Source organism: Cavia porcellus, unplaced genomic scaffold (assembly GCF_034190915.1).
Source record: "Cavia porcellus strain 051 isolate PalLab524CR breed Dunkin Hartley unplaced genomic scaffold, mCavPor4.1 scaffold_14, whole genome shotgun sequence".
In the NCBI taxonomy this organism is placed as follows: Eukaryota; Metazoa; Chordata; class Mammalia; order Rodentia; family Caviidae; genus Cavia; species Cavia porcellus.
The window spans coordinates 10,095,311-10,121,604 of record NW_026947497.1 but is presented as its reverse complement, the minus strand read 5'-3'; the positions used below and the strand labels follow the sequence as shown (position 1 = coordinate 10,121,604).

Below are 26,294 nucleotides of genomic sequence, written 5' to 3'. Positions count from 1 at the left end.
GAAACAATAGGTCCCTGTGCAAGACTCTGCCCCTCAAGAGGACCCTGAGTGTAATTCCCACACACATGTAAGCCTTGTTGGCATTCTGCTTACCTGGGGAAAGAAACAATGTTAGAAAATCATCAGTAAACTTGAACTGCAGTACTGGTGTGAGGAAAAACATGAAGAGATCATGTGATGATTCACTGAGCAAACAAAAAGAAGACAAAATATATAAAGAAATCCTGAGTTATTTTTCTACAAAGATTCAAAGACGCACACATCTCCACATTAAACTAAGATGGTTTAGTCCAGGCATTCACTCAGTAACTCTTGGATTTCAAGCTATTATCCAGTATTACCAAAATAACTCCTTTCCTCTTTTCTCAGTGCCAAAAAATAACTTACTTTCCTTAAAGAAGATGAAGTGATGGTAATTCCATTAGCCAGATCATCATATTAATCTATCTATGTATTTTGTTTCTTCTTTAAGGAGCTTACATTCTTTCTGTGTTTTGTCTTTCTGCCTTCTTCTTAAGTGTATTAGATCAATTATTATATATAATTTAGCACTCCAAATTTATATAAACTAATGGGTAGTATTCAGGATTTTATCTTATTCTACATGTGGAAAAGCTAATCCTGATTCCACTCATTTCTGCATTTCTATTTTTTATTTCTGATGGTCACCTAAAACTTATGTGCATACAATAGACAGAAAATTGTTTTATAATAACATGAAAGAGTCGTAGTACTTCATTCTCTTTATCTTGAAACATTTTTATGTTTAGTTTTCTAAATGAATGGTAAACAGCAATTAAAGTAATGCTATGAAAAATATCTAGAAAGATATATATGATTAATGAACATCTAGAAAATATCATTTGAATAAGTTGTTTTATCTAAAAATATAACTACCAATAAAGGAGCTGAACTGGGACAGTGACATATATATATATATATATATATATATATATATATATATCTCACTTAATATATGTCATTTATATATATTGCTACATATGTATTTATAAATTTATATTTATATGTAAATACATATATTATTTATATATCACTATATATGTACACATCACTTTCTAATCAGAATATGTAAGGGTCTGCATTATACAAAACAAAGATAAAAATTCCATTTTTAAAATTACTGATGTTAAGGATTTATTTATTAGAAATTCAGAACCATCTAAACATTTGGGAAGGTTTCATTTTACAGGTAACAAATGTATTTGCCAAGCATTTAAGTGTTAAGAAATAAACATATATTGCAGTTGAAAGTATTACAGTAAATTAAGTTTGTAAAAATAACTTCTTAAAAGGGGATTCACTGTGTTCAGTTTGAGTTAATCAAATCATAATCAAAGGGCCTACTGGAAAGATAATGCCCTACTCTCATATTTAAAATAGAAGATTTCAAAATAGAACAAAAAGATTTGTAAATCTGAACTTAAAGTCTTCTGTAAAATTAAATTGTTCAGTATGAATGATTACATGCATAATTTTAAATAAGTATTTTTCTTCTACTCAATAAATTAAACATATTTTTAAAAGTCAAGAAAGTTAGAAAAGATTGCACAGAAAGCTTTGTCTTCAGGTCTCTTTGGTTATTTTCAGTCTCACCTCCGCTGGGATCTTCTCTGACTATCCAGCAGTGTGAGTCATTTTCATTCTTCTTATAGCACAGAAGAAAGGATAAGTTTTCAAATTGGACAAGCTAGTAACAAATCTTGGATGTGCCACTTACTGGCTTTGTAATTTTGGACACATTATTTAAATTGTCTAAGCCACCATTTTCTTATACAGAAGGCAGGTATAATAATGCCCACCTTGTAAAAACCAGTATGTCTGGAATGATTTTGCTCAATGATTGATGGTGTTTTGTCCTCCTAACACTGTCACACCCGTTTATCAGAGATGAGTTCTGAGATCACACATGTGTGCTTCATGTTAGTGATAATAATATGTAGCAATTCATAGTGCTTTCCTGTCAGTTGTTTCTTAAGTAATTTATAGGTAGAGATAGAAGTAGAGAAAGAGAGAAATAGATGTGAACTCATTTAATTTTCATAACCCCAAGAAATAAATTCATAATCTTCACTTTATGATAGAAAAAACAAAGACTCTATGTATCTCAAGTAAGTAGTCTGATATCACCCAGAAAGAGCTGGGTATGGCAGGGATTTGAACCTGAAAGTCTGAATCCAGGGTCCACATATTTAACCAGCGTCATCTACTACTGCTTCTCATCTAAAGTAATACAGCAAGACTGTGCCTTATATTTGGAAAAGTAACGGAGGTGGAACTGTCCTCAAGTAGCTTAGAGCAGAGCAAGACAGGTAGCCACAACTCCTGGGTTCATCTTCTCCATCTCTTTCCCCTTCCATACTCCAAATGCCATCTCCTGTGTTGCGTTCCTTCTGCCCTGCATGACATCCGTGGCTACGTGGCTTGCACTGATTAAGAAACTCACAGGAAAACCTCAAAGCAGGGATGGTGTCATCGCAGAGCTACCAAAGCCACAGGCTGAGACTTGGCCTCCCTGGGAAAGACAGATCTGGGCACAACCTTCCGAGTGGACTGCTCACTAATTATTAGAGTTCTTAAATAAAGGCTGCTTGCTTCATGAAATAATGCTTCTGTCTGATAGAGGAGTCAAAGCGATTGATAAAACTCTAGCACAACTACCACCACCACCGACAGCAAACATGACAATAAAGACACGGACTTTCTAAATTGATCTGCAGATATGCTTACCTGATCAAATGCCGAACCTCTCTCCCTGACTGTAGTGTCAGTTTCCTTCAGCATAGAAAGAACCATCTGATGCAGAAGCCATACATGGTGTCAGAAGTACAGGATAACTTGCATTTTAGCTGTTCTTTAGCTGATGTCAACAGGACAAGGCCTGTGGGAGGTAGAGTTCATTCCACTGCTCGATTTCTATGATACAAATACATCAGACATTATATAAATCAGGTTACCCTAAGGTCTCTCTTCCTCTTGATTCTATGGAACTCTTCTATACTCTTGAGCGGAAACTCCTTTCCAAGTTTATTGCTAACATCAGGAAAAAACATTTACTTAAATCATCAGGGAGCTTCACTCAGTCCTTTAAGAAGCCCCCCAGCATCTGATCTGCTTAGTGACAGGCAGGTGAGGGAAACAGAGGCAGTTGTGGGGCCTTCTGACCACTGCTCTGATCGGCTGCACAGATGTTGATGCCTAGTACAGATGTTGACGTGAGAGTGTCACTCCTCTGTGTCTGGGTTTTAGGTCCACGCTGGGCACATAGTCAGTCTTTCAGGATCATTTCTATGCAGCTGCACTTATTTCAGCATTTAATTGGGCCTAGAGAGTTTCTCAATTGTTTGGGCTTAGTCAGTGCTACATAATTTACCTCCAAATGTAAGAGGCTTTTAAAGAAGAACCATTTTATAAACTCTCGTGATTCCTTATAATGGACCCCACTAGTTATCTTTTCTGTTGAGTTCTCTGTACTCTATCATGCAACTGCAGTCAGATTCAATTTGGCTAGAGGTGCTAGAACCGCGCCACTAAGATGCTAGGCCCGAGGATGGCCGAGCCTTTTCCCTGTCTATGCCATCAGGTCCCTCTTCTCCTTAGAAGCTTAAGCTACCAGGCCTTCCTAAGGCTGAAGACTACAATTGGAATAGCATCATTTTTATCCCCACTATTAGTTAAACACTCTATGACTAACTCAGATTTCATAGTGAAGTGAGTGTCTCTTGTGACAGAGGATTCACAGCCATCATTCACCTAACTGGCCATGAATGTTTACATTCCTCCAACTTGCAAAAAGATGCTATTCCTCCACCCTGGCCTACCAGAGGTCTCACTGCATAAAGGAGCTATTCTTAACGTCTAAGATTACTTCATTGAATCAGGTTTACATGTGAACAAAAATCCTCATGTGACTCCCACACACGTTATATTAAAGAAGATACATACATGTTCCACAAGTATATGAAAAAAAAAGGACCACATGATTAGCCATTAGGAAATTAAGGAAATGCAAATCAAAACTCAAGATATCTTTCTTTAGGCTAGCCTTAACTAAAGGCAAAATAAAATTTTAAAAGTGAATAACAAGTGTTGACAAATATAAGATGAAATTGGAAACATTCTTCCTTAGTTAGGATGTAATACTGTGCAGTCTTTATAGACAACAGTTAAGCAATTTGTTGGTAAATTTAATGAAAGCATAGTGTGACTCAGCAATTCCGCTCTTCAGTACATCTCTAGAAGTACTGAAATGAATATTCAAAAAGAAAAATTTGTGTATAAGTGCTCCTAACAGCATTCTTCATCATAGCCAAAAGATGGAAACAACCAAATATCTTTGAATTGATAAAGGATAAGAAAATGTTGGATATACAAAAATGAATATTTATTACTTATCTATAAAAAAATGAAATACTCATATGTGACGACAGGGATGATGCTTAAATCATTGTGGTAATAAATGTAGACACAATAGTTCCACTGATATAAAATACTCAGAGAAGGAAAATCTGTAGAGAATAGATTAGTGGCTTTCCAGGAGAGGGAGGGGGTGTGAGACAGAGTTACGCTGAAAGGGTCTAGGTTTTCCTAGGGATGAACATGTTCTGCATCTAGATAGTGCTGATGGTTACACAGCTCTGTGGGAATGCTGCATGTCACTAACAGTGAACTGCTATGTGCGTATACCACAATAAAGAACATAGCACAAAGGTTTTATGTAGCCTGTGAATCTAAAATATTCAGTATCTACCTTTGTATAGAAAACGTTTGCCAACTCACGGTCTACCTCTGAAGATCTATCCAGGAGTTTGTAAATGTTTTAAGATCTTATCAAAGAAACCAAATAGTCACCCTGAGAAGTGTGTTATGGTAGCACTTGAGTTTTATGCTTACCTGAGGCATTTCTCTCGAATCTTGGCAAAGCTGAGAATAAAAAAATTTTACCTAGAAACTACTAATTTACAAGTGTTTCTTATGCATTTTACTTAAAAATTGAAAATTATTTGCTTTTTAATACTTTTTTAACATTAAAATGCACAACTAAAAAAATCAGCAGATAGATGATAGATAGATACACATTTTTTTTTTTATCACAGGCTTCACCAATAGTCTCTTTAAGGTCTTTGCAACTTTACCCCCAACTGATCTCAAAGCAGATGTCCTCTCCTACTTCCAAGTTGATCAAATTCAACGGGACAGATGTCACAAGAGTTTGCAGTTATAGTCAGATAATGTTTGGGCTGCAGCTAAAGATAAGATCTCTCAAGTCTGTTACCTTATCTACAGTGTCTGGAAAAACAGACTGGCTGTGGAGCTCTTGCTATTTCTCCCTGCTTCTCTCCTCTCTCTCTCTCTCCCCTTCTCTCTCCTCCCTCCAACCACATAACTAGCCTGCTTCCTTACAAAGCAGTGGTCTCAAGGTCTTCCACCTCTTTACACGGTGGTTACCTTTCCCTAGAATGAGTGTAACCTAGCCTTGGAAGTCATGATGTACCTTTCCCACAAAAGTCTAGTGACCAAAAGCAAGAAAGTGAGGATGGGGTGGCCCAGATCCAGAGATAAGGAACTATTCAATGACCTGGATGCTCATAGTGTGGTTCACTGAGCAAGAGAACACCCATGATGGAGACTAATTGATACGATCACCTTTCACTTTTATGGGAAATCTAAATCCTGAGCATGCGGTTTTTATAACACTGAGATGCATGTTTAATGAAATAAATAAATGATCTTCAGTGATTATAATAGGAGCTTGAGAAATATTCAGAAACAACATGAAGGGAGAAGGAAAGAATTCTGTCTTAGGGAAACAGAGAGGAACTCCTTCAAAGGAAAGGAGAAATGTAGATGGGGTCTTGAAAGGTGACAGAATCCTACATGGAGAAAGGAGAAATGTGCTCGTAGGCAGAAGGAACAGCAGGAAATCACACAGAGATGAGAAAGCACATGGTGTGGCCCAGGCGTGACGGGTTCTCCCGCTAGACTACAGCACATAGGGCAACACAGGGCCGGCAAAATAAGGGAGGCGGGTTATGGAGGGCATGTTCCATCAGAAACGAGGGACCCAGGTTTGTGCTTACAGGCACCTGCTTGCTAAAGAGTGATTCTTCGGACATTTTGCCCCAAGGCTTCTACACGAATGGGTATGATTGTGAAAGACTTAGAAGCTGTAAATGCTTTTCATACAGCTCTAAGAAGTCCCCAGTGACCCTTGAAATACTAAAGACTCAGAATAATCTTGCAGTAAACAAATCCCTTTACCTCCAAGAAATGCTCCACTATATTTGAATGGAGAACACTTTTTTGATAGAACAGTCACAACTTATCCTGCACCGTTTTATTTTTTAAAACATCCTTAGGAAGATTTTTGGGTCAAAAGCAAGTGACAGAGATGCTGAGATTTCATTATAGAAAAAGTTCTAAGAATATTCCGAATGGCTTTAAAGGGAACACAATTGAAATGCAGATGAGTAACTAAGATTGTACAATAACAACACAAAAATGGATCCCTGAACTGAGAGAGGGCAATGCTGAGGGATAGGAGGACAGTGGTCATTTCATGGTGATCATTTGGACTGCGCGCTGGGGTGTTACTGTGAGAACCAAGGCTCCAGAGCAGCATGTACCCTTGGTCTTCCTAGTAGATGTGATTTCCAGTTCTGTAGCTGTGTCATTTTGTATCGACCTGAACTGAAGGATTAAAGTGAAATTTTAAAAAAAATATTTAAAAAAATATATATATGATATATATATATCACACTAGTTATCTGTATTACACCAAGCTTATTGTTAGACCTGGCCATAGATTAGGAAAAATGAAATGTCTAGATCTCTTTGACCAGCAAAGGTAAACATAACTATTAGTTTTCCAGAGGCAAACTTTTTCTACTACTGCTAAATTCTAAAAGAAATGCATTATGTTTGTTTTTACCGGGGGGGGGGGGGTGGACTACAGAATGAATAGCATCTTAGAGACTTATTTTTGCAAAAGTTTGCAAAAATCCTTTTTCAGTCATTTTTCCTGTATGTTAGCTTAAGGCCCATATGAAAATGTAATTCACAGAGGTTTTATGTGGTTTATCTCTTCAACGGAGTGTATTATGCGAAATATTCCATAGGTGGCCTTATTCTCCTCTGAATCTTTAGAAATTACACAGATTAAAAACTAAAGCTTGGATCCTCAGTACCAAAAACAAAACAAAACAAAACAAACAAACCAAGCAAACTCAATTGTAGCAAGTGAGAGCAGAATGCAGAGGAGCTCAAAGCAGTGCTGGCCCGTGGTCAGAGCCATGCGTGGCGTTTGCAGATGCTTGTGCAGCTTGATAAACTGCCATTTGTTCATTTGCATGTCTGACGTCATGCTCCAGGCTCAACACCTGTGGCCATTTGCACGCATGTCTTTCACAGCCAAATTTTCTGCAGAGGAGAGGAAGCGCATCCCTGGGAAAGGAAATGCGCTGAGTAGAGCCAGAGGAGCACGGTACGAGCGCTCCGTTTCTGGAGCACAAAGGCATCCGCAGATCTTGGTAAAACCTTGCTTCCAGGAGCCAAATGCATTGCACAATTTGTGTTATGTGTAATCTGTATGATGCTGTCTGCTTATATTTGCAAATGAATGGGGTATTTCAAATTGCTTTATTATCAGAAGTAAAATAATGATAACATCACAGACATGCTCTTACTGTTATTTTTGAAAGGCAATAATACAAGTCTATAGTAAAGTCTTCAAACGCTGCTATGGTAACAACCCTTAGATTTCAGTACAAATTCAGTGCCATAACCTTTGCATCCAGAAAGACAGGCTGAATGGATTCCAGAAGTTCATATCCAAACAAGTTTGGGGCTCTCTGCATCATAACTTGATTTTTTAGCCTATGGCTAAGAGCAGCACTCTCAAAGCTTTTCTCAAAGAAAAATTCCATGGCATGAAACAGAAATGAGATGACCCCTCCCATAAAATATTTTGTGCCTGCCTGTACATAATAGGTACCCATTAAAAATAAACTTGTATTTTGTAATAATAAACATGATCAACTTGGCAGAAAAGGAACAGTTTGCATTACTTTGTTTTTAAAAAAGCAGTAGAGTGTAGTTCAAAATATTTTTATTGTCAGAGAGCATTTTGGACTTGATAGCTGCAAAGCTACCAGAAAAGATGATGTAAATACTCAATTTGGAATAAATTTGAGTGTTAGAGTAGGATTCAAAGCAGGGGCATGTAAATCATACAAAAATGACCTGCCTGAGAACTTTACTAACCCAACAATGTGTTCAGCTTTTCTTCCCTGTCTTATTTTTCCCTTTATTCAAATTTCTGTCTGATTTGAGAAATTCTGAACATCTTACCAATGCTCATGTGTTCAGATGCTGCTGTATCCTCCTCTACACCCCACAGAAAACTGGGAACTTGGGGTGGACTCCGGCCTGTGCCACCTCTGTTTTTGCTGCTGTTGTGAAAAATTATATCTGGCTCCAGTCCTGCTAGGTCAAACAACTGAGAGCTTCATTAAAAAACTACGGTTTATATTAGGATAAAGATATTATTATTCTATCTTTGTTTTAAAAAAAGAAAAGGCAGGGGGAGATATGCTTGTGCAGATGCTTCCCCAATCCTGTAACGTGTGGCTACTGTTGAAAGAAGAGTGCAGAGAGGTGACAAGGTGGCACCAAGTCAGCACCTGAGAAGACGCCTGCATATCATGAAGGCTGCAGTGAGCTGCGCCCAGCATCTGCACACACATCCCAGCTGGAAGGCTGCATCTCTCCACCAGCCCATGAGATGCACCCAACGGAGACCTGGAAAACTGCAGAAACCTCCCCCTCCTCTCCCTACTGATACATATGCTTCTTTCCACATCAAACCACAGACCTCAGTGACCTACCCTGAAGCATTCCAAAAGTGTCAAAGATATGTTTTTAAAAATATTGAGTTTGTTTGAATCGTGCATAAACTCCTTAATGTGTATTTCACATCTCCATTATCTGGCCTGAAATCAACTGCCCAGCTCATTTCCTAGTGCTACCTAAAACCAAAACCACCTGTTCTCAGAACGTGAAGTAGATGCTCTCAGCTTAGGCAAAGTATTTCAGGCCTCGTCTTCCACAACTTCTCAATTTACATGACACCTAGCATTATAGGACTGGGCATGATAGGAAATCTATCAACCTAAATTGCTGTTGTGTTTATATAGAAACCCAAAATGTTAGGAAAAATCTCAATTTCACCACAGTATAACCAATTATCTTGTAGGTACACAGAGATCAAGCTATAAGGATGTTTATGAACCGCTTTTATTATAGAAAAACCTAGAAACCACCTAATACCCACAATAGAAATCAGGGAAAGATGCATGCTCTATTTGTACCATGCAATACCATGTGGCCTTTTCAATTGTAAGTATACAATATTTAAATACCATAGGAAAGACAAGTTCATTACACGCAATTATAAAAAGGAGATTACTCCAGGAGGTAGATGCAGGAGGATTCCAAGTTGGAGCCAGCCTTGACAACTTAGCAACTTAACAAGATCCTCAAAATTAATAAATTAACAAAGAGCTAGGGTATAGCTCAGTAAGGAAAGCCCTGGACATTATTCCTAGTACTATAAAAAGAAAAAAAAAAGAGGAAGAAATTTAAAAAGAAGCTTACAGAAAAAGGCCATTGTATATTGCTATTTACAAAATATGAGTAGAGAAGTGACTAAACAATATTAGTGGTAATAATTTCAAAGTAGAGTGGAATTTTATATAACTTTAATTTTTTGCTTTTTATTGATGCAACATTTGTTTAAAAGTTCTTTAGTTTTCTTTTGGCAACATAAATAAAATTTTTTAAAATAATATAGCTTTAGAACATTATTAGGCAAACCTTTCTTACACAAAAGCTACCAAAGGATAAAACATAACAAATTAAAGTGTTTAATATGAAAATTCAGTGTTATAATTAGAGCTCATATTTAAATGAAAAGTTGGTTGGTCTTTTTTTCTCAATCTCCACCGTCAATCCTGGTTCAGGCTCCCCATTCACTGGTCCTAGACTTTCCCTACCCAAATGATTTTGTATATTCAATGGCATTTCATTTCTCAGGATAAAAGGCACCCATGGCTTACTCTCGTCCACCACATGGAATCAGAGTTCGGCTTGGGGTTTCTGTCCTCTCTGGAGCTACCCAAAGGTCTTTCCTTAAAGCTGGTCAACTCTCTTCTTCACGCGCGTCCTCTGCCTGGCTCCCAGTCTCGTGCCATGTGTGATCCATACATCACATTGTCCTCCATTCTGCATCTGATTTCAGGTCTTTCTTTAGGTTCATTTCAAACTACTTCTTCAGGTAAGTTCTCCTTCAGCCTGTGCTCATCACTAAATTTCTGCCTTCATCTACTGCCCACTTTTTATGCTTGTCTGTGCTGTCCACGCATTTCCTGTGTTCAGATCTGCTTCATCTTGTGTGATTATAACTCTCTTGAAAAAGTCAGAACTGTCTGTTTTCCACATGTTGCGCAGTATCTTTCACAGCGCTAGGTTTACAATAGGCATTCAGTAAACACTTCTTGATAGATTGCTAAAAGATTTACACTTTCTTATGCTGTCAGCAAATCTGTTTCTAAAAATACTGGCTTGCCTTTCTCCACTTGCATCAATGTGAAGCAACTCAATGGTGACTAACAAGGGACACAATTCAGATATTTGAAGTCATGAAATACCATGGCACAAAGATTTAGAAATAGATTGAGGTTTCTGTTTCACTTCATAGTGCTTATTACCAACTTCTAAACTATGATATTTTTTACCAGGAATTCCGGAAAAGAAATGACATTGTAAACTTCACCAAGGATCTTAATCGATAATAAAGATTTAATAGGAGTGAAAGGTATCTTGGTCTAAAGTACAGCAAGCATCAAATTTTTATATATATATATGTGCATTGAAGCTACTAAAATTTTAGCAAATCAGTGTGTTTTCAAGTTTTGCATTTCAATGAAAATATAATGCTCAGTAAAGCTTAATTTAATAAATGGAAAGCAGTGTCTTTTTTACTTTTGGAGGCAAAGCAAGGTTATGATAATTCAGTCAAAGCAAAAATGAAAAAATTCTGACAAGACCAAAAAAGAAGGTGGTCCTATTTTTCCACAGTGTCAAGTTGATACAAGACATTATTACATTCGCCAACCCCACATTCTGGAAATCACATCATCAGTGGTTAGGAGCCCACAGGTTGGAATGATCATCAGACTGAACACCCGGAAGTGACACTTCTGACCCAGGACAACCACCAAGGTAGAATTAACTTTCTCTGGGGAGCTCACTTATAACTAAGCTCAGGTTCTTACAGCACAACTTGTGGAAATAGTCCTGGGGATCTGCTTTCACCCGAACTAAAAGGTTCATGAAAACAAAGGAGGCTAAGTCATTAAAATGTGGATTAGCTTTGTTTTCCAAAAACAAAAAATACTATTAGAGCAACTGTTAAGTTCTTCTTCATCCACATGTAGATTGAAATAACTTATTACTTAAATGACATCCAACCAAACTTTCAAGGCATAAAAGGTAAAACAATATATACCAGATAAAATATCCTGGGATCTTTAAGAAATGTTGTAGATATCTTGTTTAGTCTTTCACCAGCCAGACACTCCCCGAAAGATACACAGGACATAGGGGAATTTGACTTCTGTGGCCCTTGCTGGGTCCTAGCGGACTTGGGAGGAATTTTAAATAAACAAAGTCTTTTAGCTCAACCTAGCCACAAAGAGCTTACACACCCCTCTCCCCTACCTCTAAGTGGACTCTGCTGCTTACCATCAGCCTATCCTCCTCAACACACAGGAGTCCCAGATTATCAGACACCAGATCCTGCGGCAGATGAGGAAACACCAAGCAAGGGCCCCATTAGCCTCCAGAGCTTCAGGCTTTTGTTTATTGTAAATAGTGAGACAGCAGCACCCCTGCAGGCCTGGCCCTCCAGGAATTTTTTTCATTGGGATGCCAAAGGTCTGTCCTTTTATAGCATTTTACTACATCATGTCTCCTGTACTTTATTTCTTAAAATGTAATTTTTTTTACTGGTCTCTATTTAGTCAAACAAGGAAAAAAAATCTTGCATGTAAACATCCATGGCCTTCCTTAAGGCAATTGTCTGAACTGCATTCCACATCTACACAGAGGACTGAAGTCCAGAGGCAGAAAATGAAGACGCCTTCATTTTTTTCTAAACTCTAATGCCAGAGCTCTTCTAGGGATGATTAGTCATGGGACCCCCATTCCAATGGAAGCAAGACATCCCAATTTATTTTTCATCTAGAACTGAACTTGAACTGCAGATGTTCCAAGCCGTGGGCTCTTCTTGGGGCTGCAGCTGCCCTAATTCTTTATGCTGCCCCCAGACAATGACACATAGGGGAGCCGGGCCAAGTGTGCATGTGCTTTTGCTCTGTGAGTGGCTAATATATGAGGTGTGTTAAGACAGCAAGAGGAGAGAGTGGCCCCTCGGACAGGATCAACAAGCTGGATCCCAGAAAACTGCAGACCCCACAGGCTTGAGGGCTCATTGCTTAGTCATGGAATCATTCTTGGAGAAGAAATCACACTGACTGGTGGGAGGCACCAGTCACGCTGGCAAGGGTGCTAATCAGAAAGGTCAGCAGTCTTGTTTTCCAAAGTAATGGCTATCAAATGCTGGGCCTTCCCTCCATTCTTTGAACTGCAGTGAATCACATCCTTCTCCCTCACCTTGTTCTATTAAAGGGGCATATTCATCAATGTGCCAAATTGTAAGACATTTTCAAACACCTATAGGAATATATATGGACCTGATTTTTTTTTTTTGGAAGCATTACTTGCTATCCCATTATCTCAGTGTAAAACTTAAGAGCCCCCTCGTGATGGGCTCATAACATTTGTAAAATAAAAAACCTGTCACTGTGTGAAAAGGACACCTGACTCTCAAGGAGAAAATTTGTTGGGCAAATTCATGTGGAAGTGGATAACTATGAAATCAAGTATCGGAAAATATAGTCATCAGAAAACATTTCAGTTCTAATGTAAGGTTTCAATTATGTGGCATAAATCTAACATTGTGGTCTTCTCTTTATAGTGGTTGATGATGCAACCCAAAGCCTAACTTTTCCACATTGAAAGAGGGAACAAGCCTGTGTGACAAAGTCAACTGGGAAGACACTACATGGCTTCTTCAAGGGCCGACCCCTGCCCGTCAGCACCATTTATCAGGACTAGATGTGCCCATGGGATCCAGAACCAAGGTTCTTTCCCAGCAGTTGAAATGAAAGGAGAAAAAAGAAACTCTTCATCTATGAATCAGAAGACCCTGTGTTTCTTAACTGAGACAGTTAACTCCACACACTTACTTGGACCACCAACCTTCCATTCTTCGCCTTAGAGCTCAGATCAATATAATAGATAAAGATAAGGCTTAAGGTAAACGATTACCCTATAAGCTGATGGGAATTGTAATTTCAGGGTGTAGCAATCACTACAGGCTACAGTAAGCTTGCAAGCATACTAAATTCATCACTTATTTCCAATGATTGATTGGTATTCTGGTTTAATTAGCCATGAAAGAGTCCGTTTTTTTAAGCTTTCTTTTACTTTTCATTTTTATTTCCTTTTACCACTGACTGCAGGAGAAGCTAATCCCTTGCTGTCAAGTTAAGGAAATTTAAAGGGAGACACTAAACAAAAACATTACCAGTCATGAATATGTTTTCATATATTCACTGTAGATCTCAGAGATTTTATAGACAGACTAGGATTTGTAAGTCTATTTCTAGACGATTGGCTCACTGTTATAATTAAAGGTATTTTTAATTACAATCCGATCATTTGCAAACATAATGTGTAAAAACTGACACAACAGCCTCCCCAAAACACAGACATTTTAGGCTATCTTCTTACCCTACAGTTTTCACATTGCTCAATTCTAAGTAACCAATGCAAACGACTTTAAGAGAAACAGGCATTTATAGAAATCAGAAAAGAATATAAGCTTGGGTCATAAAGTAGATGGAGGTCAGGGTAATATCAGGGATTGGGGATGAGGAGCTGACAGAGGGACGATTTGATTACTAGAATAACAAACTCACAAATGCATTCAGAAAATTCACCAAGAGCGTCCATGTTTATTTTAACTAGCCACCGCAGAAAGGGAGAAGCCAGGACAATAGTGCAGAGCAGCTGTTGTTTTTCTTGAGGAGGTCCCAGCTCCGGGTGCAGAGGATCTCGACTCGAGATGGCCTGGCTGAGACAAATGTTCTGTCCACACTTTAAATGGCAGCTGGTTATTAAATGACTCCCAGTAGGGTGAACACTTGCTATTGACAATAAGGTCATATAAGGACCGTGCAGAGCAATCAGGATGGGAATGTGAATGAAAAATCTTTAATCTGAAATTACAGCTGTCAGGGTTATATTATAAAACATGAAAGTTGCATCTGCAGTTAGAATTAATGTGTCCCAAAAGCCAAGTTTCTCATAAACTGCATCTTGCAGATACATATTTTATAAATAGACCACCAGTCTTCTATAAATCAAAGAGAACCGTGGCCTATATTAAGGAATTAAAAGGGGTCGTCTCTCCTGGCATTGGTATTTGTGGAGCAGCACTGGGGGAGGGGGACTTGGCGTGAAATGAACATTGATTTCCAAAGTCTGGCGGAGGGGTTAGAAGTATTAGCCCTGCACGATAATAGCCCGCTGATTCTGGCACCACATACAAAGACTCTAAATTTCATTTTGTAATAAGCTGTGAATGAGCAGAAACAAGAACTATGACATAACATAAACAGTGAAATTGTCTTCCTGGCAAGTTTACCAAGGAAATGTCAATTTTGGGTACTAGGCGGTTTATTTAAAAAATGATGTGACCTCTCTGAAGCAAGCGCATACCTTTTAAAACAGTCATGGCCTTAACAAGATAATTTCACAACAGAGATATGGAGAAAGCCATAGCAGTAGGAGCATATAAGTTGGGGACCTGGAAAGATTATCCGAGATCATCCAGTCCAGGAACTCATTTTTGATAATCTGGTTCATTTTAAAAGTAAACATGTCAGGCACCAAAAGGCATTTATACTTTGAATCTCTGAAAACGTAGAATGTTTAATTCCACGGAGCTTGAGTCCCATCCCTGTCTTGGATGATGTATCTCACTTAAAAGACTGAGATGACTTAACAAATTAAGTGCTATCTTTATTGCTAACACTTAAGTCAGAGCAGTGAGCTACAGATTCTTGCTGGAAAAAAGATAAAGCTATGTGTTTTTCAGCAGCTAATTAATATAAAACTTTGTCTTAAACACAGAGAGAAATGATACATAAATATATAGGAGTATCATGCATGGAAGTTTAATGCCTGTCCCAAATGGTATAATTTACCTTGGAAAATCGTCATAAATTTACCACGGCTATAAAACAAAAGATGAGCAAATTTTTAAGTGCAAGAAGAAAAACTATTTTTTAAAAACAGCCACATTGCTTGAGGAGTGATTACTGTTTTTCTCCAAGAATTGTATTTTAATTCTCCTATTAAGTAATTGGTAGTAACAGAATGACCTATTGAATAAAGTATATGCAAGTTGATAGCATGCTTTTTGCTAATTCTATAAAAGTCAGCCTAATAATACAAAGTGTGCTTAATTTCTGGGGTGAGGAACTGCCAATGGTCATCGAGCAGACAATGAGCAATTGGAGGACCCAGGTGCCCTCACTAGATGGAAAGAACTGGTTTTCTCTTTATGTTGAGTTTCACAGACTGGATTTGCTCCCATCACTGGATGGCATTGATTTCACAGGCATAAGTGGCTGAGTATTTTTTTTTGGTCTGTTTCAAAATCAAATCATGATTTTGTTTCTGTATATGGACCTTAGCTTTGGTTCCCTGGGCCCTTAGAACCACCAGACTAGATAACTAACAGTGGGTACATTGCCTGGATTGCCTTTGGGTGAACTCCCAGAAGCTTCTGCTGGCACAAAATGCAACAGCACAGTGGACACAACTGAAGCCCAGAGTCTTGTATCAAAGACCAGAGTAGGTCAGGTAGCATAGCAGTTCCCAAGATACAGACATTGAACTACAGACAAATGCTCTCTCCTACGATCTGACAGTAAGTCTAATACTTTGTAAGGATGAAATGTGATAAAATTTTAGCGTGGTCATATTTTGGTAACTTGGAATTTGGATTAAGAAATTAGTTTTTACATAAATTGAATTATTCACAATAAAATGAACTTTCACTGAGACGTGCTGCATGCTTGCAGGAAGTAACTTTGACAGCTGGAAGTCCAGTAGAGATTCAATCAGAAAAGAAAGGAAGATTGAGCAGAAAGTCAACCCTACGAAAGAATCAAGACTGTTTCTTGTTACCATAGAGCTCCTAGACATAAAGAGAAAGAACAGGAGAGGAGGACAGTACAGGAAAGGCAGCAAAACAAGAGGAAATGCAGAATTTTAAAGAAAAAACTGTGAGTAAATCCTACAGGACACAATGCTGCCTGTCTCTCCCAGCCACCAGACTGCAGTGCTTAACACCACTGGTTGTGATGCACAAACTCTATGACGCAAAAAGCACTTGGGAATAGTGGGGGAGAGATGCAGGTCTGACTCTTTAGCCAGCAGAAGAATAACGAACAGAAGAAAGGGGGTTTCAGAACAGTGGACATGTCTCTTGGAGTTTGGTTTTCAGAATATATACTTTTTCATGCATGCAAGTGACAAATTAAAGGACTAGGAAGATTGATAGAGTTGCCTTAATACCACGATATAATATTACAATAACAGTATTATAATAAATGCAAGTAGAAACTGCCATCTACTCTCACCATCCTTTCATAAATAAATGAGCTTTTGGCATTTAAATTCAAGTAAAACCCCAAAATAGAATACTTTAGAATCCAGCTCTGTCCTCAAAGGACAATGGAATACAGTTCTATCCTCAAAGAGGAAGGACTGTTCTGTCCTTTCCTCTCAAAGGGGATGCATTCAAAATATGAACACAAGAAAATAACAACATATAAACAAGTATTATCACATGGTGCTTAGTAAAAAGTTTGGTGTCAGTTGTCATCTACTCGCTCTGATGCAATAGAAAATGAAGCTCAAAAGTTCTGCTCCTGAAAGTCTTCAATTGTATAATAATATAAATACACATACCTAATATACATATGACTATGTTACTACAAACACCAAAATAAGAGTCTGTCTTACTTAATTTGAAACATTTTAGTGCAAAGAGACCTCTGCAACCAGGCCTCCTGTGTATGCAGCTCCTCTCTCCCCCCACAACGAGGTAGAAAGCAGCCCATGCAGTAGGTATGTGTCTGGCTGACCCCCTGATCAGGCTTCCAGAAAGAGTAGGGAGCCGACTACCCTGCTAGAAGCAGAGGTCTGCCTGCGAAACAGTCTGAGGGATTCTTTGGAATGCATGGAAAGCTAAGCACCCATTGCCGGTGGACCTGCACCTGCCACTGCTGTCCTCAGCTGCGCCCTTTGTTTTGACGTCAGAATCACTGAGCTTGGAAAAGGTGACAGATCCCCTTGTTTATGGTAAACCACAGCTGGTTACCCACTGGGTTAGCTATGAGTATAGCTGTGGTCATTGAGTTTCAAACATACCTGTGTGTTACTGGTTTTCTGATACTGGGTCTGGGACTGGGGCTGGAGCTACACCAGCCAAAGGCTGCTACCTGTCAGCACCGACAGGGTTGGTCAGGCACTGTCCTAGGTGTGCTCAGGAGGCTGCTGCCAGAACAGACTGGCCTGTGGGTCAGTGAACAGAGTGGGAAAGATTCATCTGACTGAACACCGTGGATATCAGGCTCTGGGTTCTTGAGCCTGAGAAAGTAGACTCCCATCTGTGACTCTCCAGAAGGTTTTTACGCCTTTTTCCTTAGCCTGGGACTGCATCATCAACCTCCCTGTCTTGTTGGAGGCTCCACAGCCTGGACTGGGAAGCTGCCATTTTCCCTGGTTCTCCAGCCGCTGGCCACAGTGAGACTGTTGAGCCTCTGGCCAGTTGGTGAATCTGGTGAACACAATCCCAATGGCACATTTACTGGTGGGATTTCCCTGGCAAGCTATAATAAAGGATCTGCCCATGGAGGGCCCTAGGAGGCTGCAAGAAGGGGCACAGGGCACAGGGCACTGCTTCCTGCAGGCTTCCTCTTCACCTCCTATTTCTGAGGGCATCACAGTGGTTCTTCACCCTGATAGAAGCAGCAACCCTACAAGCCTTTGAGTCCATTTTGCAGTTTTTCTAAGTTGCACGGAGCATATCACACTTCTTCAGAGACAGGAGCACGAGCTGAAGAGCCGTCCCCAGAGTTCTCTACCTTGCGGCCTGCACACAGCGGAACAGGTTCAGATTCCCCCCTTTGTTCTCTCAGCCCTACACGAGGAAGCGGCTCTTCCCTGCAGTTATTCCTGTGCTCTTACCTTACTCCTGTTTTGTCTTCTCAGTTCTTCAGAGCCTATTAAATTCCCTTTGTGAAAGCTAGCAATGTGGTCGCCATCTCCAGATCGCCTTCACCGCATGAAGATCGCAGTTTTACATTTTTGTTAAGATGCATCATGTAATCCATCCTGCTGGCAGCCTGTGGTATATTCAGTGAAGCTTGGTATATTCACAGTCTTCCAACCAACTCTAGTTCATAATCCCAGAATGGTTTTACCAGTCCAAGAAAAAAACCTGTACCTATTGATAGTCATTCTTTGTTTTCCCTTCATCCTGAACCCCTAGTAATTGTTACTGTGCTTTCTTATTTGATACATTAACCAGTTCTGGAAGTTTCATATAAATAGCATGCTGTGGAATGAATTGTGACCCCTGCAATTCAAATGGAAAAGCTCTTGCCTCTCATATTTAGAGACAGGGTTTTTCAAAGGTAACTGAGGCTAACTGAGGTTATAAGGATGGTGCCCCTTCCAGTGGGATTGATGGATTATAGGAAAAGGAAAAGATTCCAGAGTTATGAGTGCACAAGAGACACTAGACACAGCCAGAAGGTGACCCAAGAGGCAGCCCTCAGGAGAAAATAGGATAGCCCATACCCTGATCCTGAGCTTCTGGTCTCTAGATCTATGAGAAAACAAATTTCTGACATTTGATTACAACAGTTTTAGAATGCTAATACTTTGACTCATGAACTATGTCACTGTTTATGATTGGCTGTTTCATTTAGCACAATATATTCAAGGTTTAATGATATTATACTCTATTTTATCCGTTTTATTGCCAACTAATATTCCACTGTGTTCATATACCATTCTATTTTGCTTATCCATTCATCAGCAGAAAGACTGAGCTATTTTCAGTATATTTTGACTGTTTGACTATTACAGAAAATGCTTCCAACATTTTTGAATACTTGTGTGACAAAATCCTTTTATTTCTCTTAGGTAGGTTCCTGTCTTGGTTACTTTTCTCTTGTTGCTGATACAAAATGCCTGATGCCAACCTGAAAAAGGAAAGGTTTATTTGGCTCACAGTTTGTGGAGGTTTCAGTCCATAATCAGCTTTCTCCAAGGCAGAGTGGTACATGGCAGAGGACAACAGTTCATGGCAGTGGAAAACAGCACAAGCAATAAGAGCAAAAAGAGAGGAACACAGAGACAAGACTCTTTCTGTTCCTTATATTGTATGTGGGCCAGACCTACTTGGGTGTAGCACTCACACCCATAATCCCAACATTGAACCATGAATCCTTCACAAACTCTAGAAACCCACCTTTATGACTGCGTGAGGCTTTGGGGATCATCCAGATTCAAACCATAATAGTTTCTAACAGAGTGATTATACTTTCATGGGAGAGACAGACAATGGCAAGTAATAAGTATGTAGTGAGATTAGATTTTGATGTATAATTACAGCTGAAAAGGAGTCTATATTTAGCCCAAAGAAATGGAAGCTCAAAGGATCTGAGCCAGTGCTATCAAAAACATAGTATACAGGGCACCATACACATCAACTATTCAATGAACAGTATTCATTACTCTTTTTGACCACCAAATCCATATTTGGGACTCTACAAATACAGAGGAGTATGCCTCCTTTCTCTTCACAGTGTCTTGATGGTCACTTATCCAAATCCTATTCTGGCTTACAGACCTGGAAAACTAAAAATTTTATAAAAGTCGCTTTGCAAGAAAGATTTAGAAAACTAGTACACATTTTTCTACAGACTGTTTAAACTGCTCTGAGTTCCAATGTGTTTGGATTTTACTCTGCATAGGCTTTAGGTTATTTTCTCTGCTCTTCATCTTGTTCTGCTTTCCTCTGAGGATGAATGGGGAAATCCTCTTATTAATTATACTAAAAACAACCATAACTTCACCATAGATGGGGTTTTAAAATTGGCATCTACTGTTGAGACTTCTGAGAGGTCTTCTGCAAGCAGAGGCATATAAAGTTGGGAGTGTCTTTTCAGACAGGATCTGTTCTTGCTTCTGTTGATAAAGAAAAAGGGCCAGTTGGCCTCATAGTAAGAACAGCAAAGCTACAGAGCCTCAGCCCTGTCACTAATTCTGTGACCTCCTCAGGAGCCCTGACCACTCTGCTTCTGCTCCTTAACTATCAAATGAAGAGTTTGGATAAAATATTAAAAGATGGAAGTGGTATTTGAAGTGATGGAAATGTTGATTATGTTTAAGTGCTAATTAAAGTTCTTTTCAACTTGAAATGCTTTATGATTCTATAGATACTGAAATGATAAACTAAATACTGTAGCCACATTTTATGTGTACAATTCAAAGAGAATAAAAATATCTTCAATGTAAATTATTACTCTTCTTCACTCCAATCGAAGTCTATTATTAGACATATGCTCCTGAAGATGTTTACATATTTCAGCGCCCACCTTTGAATGCAATTTATAATACCCTCTTTTACAAATTCCCTTCTTATAAAACCTCTCTCTATAATCAGTTCTAAACTTATGTAGTAGTCTTTTCCCTCAAAGCTTTCTTCCTTATAATGGATACTAAGCTAAAATTTAAAGGGAGGAATGAAATCCAGTTTTCTCTAGCATGTAAGGTGAATGTAGTTTACAATAATTAATTACAAATTTCAAAATGTCCATAAAGAGTATTCTATAATGTATTCAACCTAAAGAAATGCCACCTCTCCAGGGTGAAAGACCTACTACCTGCATTGATCATTATACATTGTACATACATAGTATTACACTGTTGTACAAATATGTACAATTTTGGGTTCATTAAACAATTTAAATAATGTTATCTGCATAATCATCACAGATTATGATGCTGTGGTTTGTCATTTTTCTGTAGAGATACTTTTATTGAAATGTGACCTATCTTTGAAAGGAATCACATTAAGTCATTGACACTTAATATCCTACAAGAAACACTTCAGTTGATTTTAAACTACATAATCATTCCAAATAAAATAAGCTATGCAAATATCTCTAAAAGTATGTGCATATACATGGAAAGCTACTAAATTTCTATTGGAGTCGATGTATAAGATTTCACTGTAGATAAAGTAACTTATTTTTAATCATCCTTATTTTTATTTCTATGTATGCTTTATAGTATATACATATTAATACCAAAATGCATGCGTATATTTACAAGTAATCAAAATTAACACTTTGGGATTAAATATAGAAATTTTTATTGATGAGTTTCATGAACACAAATTAGAAGCTTTGAACTACTCAGTGAGTAAGTTTTGGAAGCAGGAAAAAAAGCACAATAATTATTTTAGCAAGGAGCCCTTGAGAATGCCAGTGTCCTGGGTCTCGGGAGTAGGATGGAGAGAAGGGGGAAGAGCCTGCAGGGACAGCCAGGCAGGATGGCTGGAGCCAGGGTGAGGCTAGAAGAGGATCCGAGAGGTTATGGAATAGTAAACCATGATGCAGGAGAAGCAAAAGAGATTTTAGCCTTCAAAATTTAGCTTCCCACAATTCACTTCTTTCCTTTTTGTGTATAATATGTGAATTTAGGACACTGTTTTTAGGAGTCTAGTGACTTCATGTGGCCTTCCAAGTTGGCCTGTGATTATGTTGTCTGCTCAAGTTATTTCAAATTAAAGCACCCCACGTCCTTCTGTGTCATAACTACGCTGCTCCTCCAAACAATCCCTGTATGTACAGACCGTTCATTACACATTTATCAACTAATCTGCTTGTGTCACAAGTATTTAAACTCGACTGTACAACAAAGCTATGTTTGTGGACATTAAAGGAAATGCATAATTAAGACAATTAAATGTCTTGGTCAGCTCAATAATATTTAAGACAAGAATATTAACATATCCAAAACATTGAAATTCCCTTGGATTTATCACCTCATTGTGCTAAGAAAGCTGTGATCCTTAATGTTTAAATTTAAAAAGTAACTTATAGTTCAGATGGAGCATGTGCAGTGAATTAATGATGAAAATAAAATAACTAAGTATGACTTTCTCAATGAAAATCTTATGCTGATAGTTTTAAGGTTACAAAATGGAAAAACTAGAAAAATGGAGAAATTTCTTTCAACTTCACATAAAGTTGAAGGAAACTGAATTTTGATACTTTTTTGTTGGTACCAGGCATCGAACTCATGACTTCAAGTTTGCCAAGCAGGCACTTAAGCCGCTGAACAAAACCCCTGGTGTTGACACTTATTTTTGAGGCTGTTTATGTATTTTTCTTACCTTATGAGAAATAGCCTCTGTTCCTTTTTTTCCTTATACCACTTTTGGCTGACACATGCAAATAGTCTGAAAGGATATTCGTAGCAGAAACCATCGCGGTTTGAGGGTTTTCTCGTCATCTTGTATTAGAGAATATGACACCGAATCATACACATTTAGCAAATCAAAAAGCACCAAACATGTGCAAGTCATGAAAATGCCCCATAGTAAGTGATCATCATGATGCCATTAAAAGAAAACAAGACTTTTCATTTACTTCACACATTTTTCTGGGTTCCACAGAAAGAAAATAAATCAACAAATACTGTAGAATGGAAACCCTCCCCACTCATTGTCAGCTTTATACAGATTTTGTAGTGGATGATAGCAGGTACTATTTTCTTCATCTAAATGAATTACACATAGACACAAGGAACAATTGATATAGATGAAATAAGTAGCCTTCCAGAATTTGGGAGAAAATTTATGGAATTCATATGGTGTTTGCTAAAATGGTAAATTCACAGAGAATAATATGAGAACCTCAGTCATGATCACAGCACAAATTGTGCACCAGATGACCAAGTAGAATTATTTCTCCCATCCCATCAGAATACCCAGGCATTTTGTGATATGAACCATAAAAGATACAAATAAAAATTTCTTAACTAGAAGGAGAAGGAAAGAGAAGAGAAATGGAGTCACAAATACAGAGACTTAAATTTATTTCTGAAAGCTAATATTGGCTGAAACTATATGAGATATAGTTGCATGAATATGCTGGGATATGCTTCATGAAATTCTGCTGCTGTTACGTTAAAAGTGAGAATCAAGGAGAATAAAATCAGGAGTGCTAAATGAAATATGAATGTGGATCAACTCACCAAGTTGTATCCTCAGTTAGCATCGCTGAGGCAAGGTATGTCTTCTCTGGTTTAATCTCCAGGGAACTGTCCGAAGATTTTGAATGGGCTTGCTTGGTTACATCTATATTTCCACTGTGAATGTTACTGCCAGGAATAAGATCCTCTTTGTTCATGCTTTTGGAGATAGGAAACCTAATGTCTGCTGTTTGCTCATTCATTTTATAATTGAACATGTTCATCTATCAGCTGTACCCAGCTAAACACCAAGTTCCAAGTCTGCCATTTATAAGACACACCTGCTGATCTATTAGCAGAGAGAACACCTATAGCTAACTTGTGTTTCTTTTTTAATATAAATAGATGGCCAAAGATTCTCAGCAAATAGTGAAGAGAAGCATAAAAGAAAATGATCTATTCTATATAAAAATAGTCTTCGAATAAACAATTACTTCAAGAATATAATAATACTTTCCAAAAATTAAAATAAACCTCTTTGTGGAAATCATTGTATCCACAATCCAAGATTAGAATGCCATCCAAAAGAAATTATGCAAATATATGAGGTTTGTGGGAAGTGAAATTACTGTCTCTGAAATTAAAGATTTGAATGAAAGGACAGGCAAATAATGGCAAGAAAATACCTAATAGCAAAGAAAAATACAAAGATACTAATCATACATGAAAGCAAATAAAATATAAAGGAATAACCCAGAACTTCTAGCATCTTATTATCATAGAAGGCAAGAAATACTTAGAGAAATGACCAGTTTGAGAAGCCATTAAAGGTTTTTTTTTTTTTTTTTGGTCTTTTTCATTTTTATCAGTACCAGGGATTGAACTCACGACTGCCTGCTTGCAAGGCAGGTGCTTATGCCGCTGAGCTAAATCCCCAGCCCCTGCCATTAAAGTTTTGAACAGAAGAGACACAAATTAAAATTTGCATTTCAGTGTGATATTTTTTAGCTTTTTTAATGAATAGACTATAGCAAAACCAGATGGAAGAAAGGTAACAATCTGAGAGCTGGTATCACCCCAGTAGATGATGCCACTTTGGACCAAAGATCAGGATGGAAATTAGCAAGAAGTGGTCAGATTCTAAACAAACTTTCAAAGTAAAATAAACAGAACTGTGCTAGATATGGGGTATAAAAAAGAAAGTCTCTCTCTCTCTCTCTCTCTCTCTCTTTTTTTTTTTTTTTTTTTTTTTAGTAATAGAATGAGTGGAACCCTGGTTTGATGCGATGGGAGTATTGCCAGAGAAGCAGACTTTACAAAAGTGAAATCTGGATTCACACATGTTGACTTAGAAATTCTTATCATATACCTAACTGGATGTGCTGTGATGGAGTTGGAGAGTAGGGTGTGGGATTCCACACAGACAATTCTGGCAACAGTGCGTGAAAGAAGAGCCCAAGCTAAGGCACCATGGGAGTTCCCCACAGACTAAGTTCAGAACAAGAAAAGAGAGGACCCATCAACGCACCCCAGAGTGCTTTCATGTTCTCATGTGAGAAGAGTGGTGTCATGTGACAAATGTACTTTAAGAAGGATAAGGTCTTCATCTGGTCAAAACTGGCTTCTATGAAAGTTAAGTAAGCACTTCCAACTGCCCATGGGACTTCGCAACACGTATCCTTTGGTCCCTGAGAAATGCCAAGGAGGTAACCTTGTGTGTTCAACAGAGGATAAAAAAAGAGGGGGGGATTATGCAAAATCTTTGGAAAAATTTTCTAGAAAAGTTCGAGCACTGAGGAGATATCTGGGAGAATGTTGACCATGGTGACAGATGGCATGTGTGTATGATGTGGGGACTAATCCATAGACTGAGTAACTCGGTGCAGGAGAGAAAAAGCAACTGCAGAAACAATGCTCCAAAGGGAAAGACTGCATAAGCGAGGGGGTTTCCTTAGATGGACAAAGACACTGCATGCATTATTCCTAGAGAGAAGACAGAATGGCTGGGGACAGGTGAGTGGGGTGCTAGATTTGCTGCAGAGGGGCACACAAGTTATGTTCTGTTTTTCTTTTTTCAGTGAGAGAATGGGCACATTTTGAAAGAGGGCATAGAAAAAAGCACGGGAGGTTAAAAGAGAAAACTAAAAGACGTGAAATGATCCTCTCAGAATGGAATACAGCTCTTTCAGGAACGGAAAGACTGATTGCAAGGCAGTGCTTAGCACCTACCTGAGATTAGTGGTCATGAATGCAAGAAAGATACAGGCCCTGTTGCATGGTTTTTCTCCACTCCTGTCAGCTGTTGGGCAGCTGAATAATGGGCAAAGACTTGAGTTTAACAGGTTTGGGTTTTGAAGGACCGGAAAGATGAGCAAGGGAGCTGAGGGTGGGCAAGAGAGCCATCGTGAAGACAGCACAGCATCTTAGGGAAGAGAGGAGCCTGGGAACTAGAGAGGTGACAAAAAAGGAGAAAAGAAAAGAAAAGGGAGGAAGGGAGAAAGGCAACAGTCAGGGAGGGCAAGCGGGAGTGCTCTGGCATGGCGGTTGCAATAATCTGTATTTCTGAGGCCCAGGACAGGGCAAGAGAGGGAGGAAAGTTCATGAGACACAAGAGGTACAGGACCTGACCAGGGAACACTGGAAAGAGATCTCTGCACCAAGGTTTCTGACGGTAGTTGTGCTGGAGAAAGATAAATGATAAATTAGTGGATAGAATCTTCTTGGCAAGATGAAAAAGCTGTGTCAGGAATCCGGTGTTGATTATGGCAGCAAAGAGTGTGCCAAGGGGCCCTAAATTTCTGAGG

The 26,294-nt window shown here is 38.6% G+C and overlaps 1 long non-coding RNA gene across 1 annotated transcript in view; it reads right to left on the bottom strand.

Annotated features, from left to right (window-relative positions):
- Positions 1-2,754: 2,754 nt before the first annotated feature.
- LOC134470378 (uncharacterized) overlaps positions 2,755-26,294 on the bottom strand; it is a 146,678-nt gene continuing 123,138 nt past the window's right edge. Inside the window, exon 4 of the long non-coding RNA XR_010039229.1 lies at positions 2,755-2,934. This is a non-coding gene — a long non-coding RNA (uncharacterized LOC134470378). The remainder of the gene's footprint in view (positions 2,935-26,294) is intronic.